The 5,750-nt window shown below is 36.0% G+C and overlaps 1 pseudogene across 1 annotated transcript; it reads right to left on the bottom strand.

Annotated features, from left to right (window-relative positions):
* Nucleotides 1-1,690: 1,690 nt before the first annotated feature.
* LOC308509375 (small ribosomal subunit protein uS2-like) lies at nucleotides 1,691-5,273 on the bottom strand (annotated as a pseudogene). The gene is made up of 2 exons: nucleotides 5,128-5,273; nucleotides 1,691-2,508 (listed from the first exon to the last, which is right to left on the bottom strand). The product of its transcript is annotated as a small ribosomal subunit protein uS2-like (transcript).
* Nucleotides 5,274-5,750: the final 477 nt, after the last annotated feature.

Here is a 5,750-nt window from a genome sequence, read left to right as displayed (position 1 = left end):
GTTACGTTTTTAATATTCATTCTTATGTGCAGTTTGCTCCTTTACATTGTGTTAATGTAATGTGCTCTGGAAAAAAGAGCACAATTTATTTATTCAAGCTGCTGTTGATGGTCATTTGAGTAGTTTTTAGTTTTGTACAATTATAAATAGCACCACTAAGAACACTGGCGTCTATATCTTTTGGTGAACATGTGCATGAAATTCTGTTGGGTATGCATAGAAGTGCTAGGTCGTAAGGTAGGCATATGTTCAGTTTCAATAAATACTGCCAAAGAGTTCTCAGAGTGATTGTATCAATTTACATTCCGACCAGCAGTGTATAAAAATTCTGGTTGGCCATAGCCTTACTAATAATTGTTATTTTCTGCCTCAAAAAAATTTGGACACTCTGTAGATGGGCTTTATTGAATTGTGGTTTTAATGTTCATTTTTCTGATGTCTAAAAAAGTTGAATACATATTTCATATGTTTGTTGGCCATTTGGGTATCCTTATTCATGAAATACGTGTTCAAATTTTTTGTTCATTTTATTTTGGAGTTTCTTTCCTTATCTCCTTTTTCTAACATATTGACTTTAGAAGTTCTGAATGTGATTCTATTATTGTATATATGTATTACAGATATCCTACTCTCCATGAGATTTTACGTATAAAAGAATTTTCAGAAAACTTTATTTCTCATTTGTTAGAATATCACTCTATGGTGAAACAGTTCATTACTTAACAAGTATTAGTTCAGTTCTGATATTGCAGTGTACAAGCAACCTAAACAATATGTAAACAAATGAATATAGGTAGTTTGGGCCTGTAGCCGGCCAGATTTAATCAATAGAGCAAGACAAGGAAAAAGGAGGAGTAAGATGGTAGATATAACCTCAAATATTTCAATATTACATTAATTGTACATGGACCAAATGTTGCAGTTAAAATTCTTTCTCTATTCTAGGAAAACACTAGAACCAGGATTGTCATATTGTATCAAAAAGAAATGAAAAAATAATATACCTTAAATATAAGGCCCAGAGAAGTTGAAAGCAAAAGGATGGAAAATTATTCCATGCAAACACTAACAAAAAGAAAGCTTACAGAACCATGCTAATAAAAGTCAGTGTAGACATTAAGGCAAATTATTACCAAAAACAAAGAGGGGCATTTGAAATGATGAAAGACATGGTCCACCAGGAATGTATAATACTCCTAAATTTGTATACATAGTCTCCAAACATGTAAAACATAATGGACATAAACAAAAAAAAAAAGAAATAGGCAAAACCGAGATCATAAAAGAACTTAACATACCTGTCTCAGTAATTGATACAACAGACAAAATAATCAGTAGACATACAGAAATCTAGAACAGGTGTGGGTACAACTCCCTACTGAATACAGCACTCAACACCTGTATCATACATATTCTATTCGAGTTCACATGGAACACTTAAAATAATCATCTAGGTATCTGAACTGTCAAGGAAGTTACAGCAACTTTTCCAAGTGTTCAAAGTATATTCTCTGATCACAGTGGAACTGAGTTAGAAATGAACAACAAAAATACAGTGAGACAAATCCCTAAACGAATAGAAATCAGCAATCCATTTTTGTTTCTTTAGAAAATGTTTTCCCCATCACCATTATGTCTCTTCTTGTTTCAGAACGAAGAAGAAGAGCTTAAGACCACTCAGTGGTTGTTCCTACCCCTTCGCCGCGGACCAGGCTTCAGTGGCTGCCTTCGGGAAGGAACTGCAGACAAGGCACGAGGGCACCTCGCGTTCAGACCAGTCTATGACCTCAGGTTGCTCAGCAGTAAATTCCAGACCTGAAGCAGTCCATTCGCCCTGAAATTCCTCCTCGGTCACAGCCTTTTCAGCAGCGGCCTATCCTTCCTTTTCAGTCTCTGCAGGAGCTCTGCAGAAGCAAACCAGGTGACCGCTCGTGCATGTTCACGCGAGATGGTGCCGGGCATGCGCGGTCCTTCCGGGCCTGCATCCGCCACCTGAGACCCACTGAGTGAGCTCCCTCCAGTGTTGCACGGTGGGCAATGTCCACACAGTGCGGAGGCGAGGCTGTGTTACACAGAGGCGTGGTAGGCAGGTTCACCTAAGACGCCTTTGTGAGAGGCTGGGAGTCAGCCACGGGAGCGGTAACCACCAGGAGTCATAGCTCCTGGAAGGCTGCTGGGATCTGGGTAGTAAAGGTTCCAGGAGTGAAGCCACCAGCAATAATAGCACGGCTCTGGTGGCAGCAGCAAACTTCCACACGGCTCGCTGGCCTGTATTCCTGGAGGATTTGACACTGACATCAGCCAGGTTTTCAAGAGCAATGATGGCACGAGCTGCCAGTAGAAACTGCTCCCAGGTTCTCTGCAGATTTACGTCATTGATGCCATCACTTTTCCTTTTGAAATGCACTGTTTCATTTGAAAGTCAAGGTTGGTGCCACTTTTAAGTCTGTCTCTTCTGCAATGAATTTGAGGACATCCTTCTCCTTCATTTGCAGGACATCAAAGGCCCTGGAAATGGTGAGTTTCTCTTTAAGTTATGATAGAAACTCCAAACAATGTCATATGAACCCCTCTCTGGGTAGAACAGAAAAAGTAGTAATACATTTCTAAATAGCCCATGTTTAAAGGTAGAGTAATAATAAAAATTACAAAGTATTTAAAAATAAAAGGTAATAAAAATACATTATTAAAACTTGTGGGATTCAGCTAAAGCAGAGGTCTGAGGGAAATTTATAATCTTAAATATATGTATCAAAAGTTAAGAAAGTCTGACATTTTATTAAGTAGGCATCCATTGCAAAAGTTACAATAAAATAATCCAGCAAATTAAACTCAAAGAATGTAGAAGGAAAGAAATATATTAAGAAAAGAACAGAAATTAACGAAATTGTAAACAAATATATACCAGAGAAAATCAGTGCTACTCATATTCATAAATATCTAGCAAAACTGATCAAGAAAAAAACTAGAGAAGGTAAAAATCATTAACATAAAATCACACAGACATTAAAAAGAGGATATTATGTACAACTTTATGCCAATAAATTTGAAAATTTAGTTGAAATATATAAATTTGTACAGAAAGAGATAGGAAATCTAAATTTTATGTTAGTCTATTTTATGTTAAAAATATTTAAACTGTAATAAAACAGAAACAAAAACCTTCCCACAAAAAAATTCCAGGCCCAGAAGGGCTCACTAATAAAATCTTCCAAACGTTAGAGTAAGACTCATTAAAAGCTTAAAGTCTTCCCAAGAATAGAAGAAAAAGGAATACATCTAATTCATTTTTTGAAGCCAGTGTAACACTGATACTAAGCCCTATCCAGGACATTTCAAAAAAAAAAAAAAGTTTATCTCATATGTGCAGATGCAGAAATCCCCAAGAAAATAACCCAACAAATTTAGGTTTATTCTGGGAAGAACGGAAATGTTGCTTAACAAATAAAAAATAATTTACTACATTAATAGCAAAAAAAGGAAACAAGGAAAAAATAGTCAGATAGATGCAAAAAAAATATTTGATAAAATCCAATACCTATTTTTTGATAAAAAAATCCCTTAGGAAACTACCGTGTTTCCCCAAAAATAAGACTTAGCCGGACCATCAGCTCTAATGTGTCTTTTGGAGCAAAAATTAACATAAGACCTGGTCTTATTTTACTATAATATAAGCCCAGGTCTTTGATATGATATGATATGATATGATACGATACGATATGATATGATATGACATGACATGACATAATATAATAATTAATATACTATAATACCGGGTCTTATATTAATTGTTGCTCCAAAAGACGCATTAGAGCTGATGGTCCATCTAGGTCTTATTTTCAGGGAAATAATCAACAGAAAAAACTACACTTTATGGTAAAGTCTTGGATATGGATACACTTATGGATAAGTCTTTCCCTCTACAGTTGAGAAGGGGAGAACAATGTCTAATATCACCATTTCTATATAACACTTGCCTGGAGGTGTGACCGAGTGCCACCCAGCCAGCTCTCAAAGATTAGAATGTTTCAGTACCTAGCAATAGGTCTGGATCTCTGCTGTTACTCTTCCCGCATCTACCAGGAACAGCACTCTATAGCAGGGCTGGGTTTACATTGACATTGACCTATTTGTGTCTTTATTGCCACTTGTCTTCTATTTGATTTTTTACTTCATGTCAGTTTACTTGTACTACCATTAACTCACTCTTCATGAATGTCACAAATTCCATTGTAAAGATTTGTACCATCACATTGGAAAACCATTGGGCATTATCTTGAAAAGCAGAACTTTTGCATATGAGTACAATCCAATCCAGCAGTTTCACTCCTAGGTATGCCAAGGAGAAAATTTTGTACTTTTATAGCAGGAGCAATTAGGAAAAAGCTCATAGCAGCACAGGTCATGGTATTTTTTTCTTTTATAAAAATTGTTTTTTTAAAACAGAATTTATTAATAAATTATGGAAGATTAATACAATAAAGCAAATATAATATGAAAATAAAGTAACATGTAACCCCCTAGATAACTTGTGTATGGTTAATGTTGAATGCATGCATATAGTATTTATGACAAAGTTTTCAAAATTAATAGAATGATAAACACCATTTAGGATAATGATCGGTGCTGACCTGGACAGGAAGCAGGAAAATGGGATGAGGAGGAAATACGTGAATAGAGGCAAACAACATTTTATTTCTCTGTTGGGTGAGGGCTTCATGTGTGATCATTGTATTATTGTGTTATAATGTGTATACATTATGCATATACGAGTCTATTCTTTATGTATACACCAAGTGACCAAGTCTTTTATTACAAATGGTAATAAATAGGGGATAAAAGATTTGCAGTGGTGACGATTCCTTGGGTATGGAATATAGGGGCACCTGCTTTACATGCCTAATCAGGTGCTGTGTCTTATTTTATCCAACATAATAGATAAGGGTCATCTAAAATGCTTCAAACCTACCAGCTGCTGCTTATTCTTTTTACTGATGGTACACATCCAAAAAAGACAGAAAAAAATTATAAGACTTGATTGAGCTCTTGGCAGACCTCTGTGATCCGATTATGTCACAGGCTGCTCACCACCCTATGCATGGGTTTCCTTTGGGTCTGACATCTCACCCTGCTCCACAGGCAGCTGTGATTCTCTCACATATACGGAGCTGATGAAGCCTGTGGATGGGCAGGCATTTTGTGGTTTCTCTAGTAGAGAGAGTGCGATCAGCTAGCAGCTTGTTTGGTTTATTCAGTACACGGAATGAGCTCATCTAGCAAATATTAAGGTACAAAGTTCTAAACAGACTGCCCTTTTCACCAGAGGGCAATTTGAATCTCAATATAATGTTTCTTGCATTTCAGCGCTCCCACTCACTTTCAAAACATTTCTTGTAAATATAAAAGTTTTCTGGCCTTAAAATTTTATAGTATCTGAAAGCTAGGATTCACTGATGTAATAGTTGTTGTTTTTTGCCTCAGACCACTCTGGACAGTTTCACCCACAGCTGCAGCTGGTACTGTGCCTTAGTCAAAATTCTACAACTTTCTCTTAGGATAAAAGTGCTCACATGTGACTAAATAAGCTTGAGTCTAAACAGTCATTTATTTAAAATTTGACAGAATTTACTTTTTGTAGAAAAAGAAATTTAGGAGAATCATTTGGTATGGCTTTTGCTTAGCAAATTATCTATTGTGTTACTGATTTTGCATTGACTAAACAACTTCAAAAAGAATAAAGGAAGAAAATA

The sequence above is a fragment of the Rhinolophus hipposideros genome (assembly GCF_964194185.1).
Source record: "Rhinolophus hipposideros genome assembly, chromosome: 16".
Classification (NCBI taxonomy): Eukaryota; Metazoa; Chordata; class Mammalia; order Chiroptera; family Rhinolophidae; genus Rhinolophus; species Rhinolophus hipposideros.
This window is presented reverse-complemented; position numbering and strand designations above follow the sequence as displayed.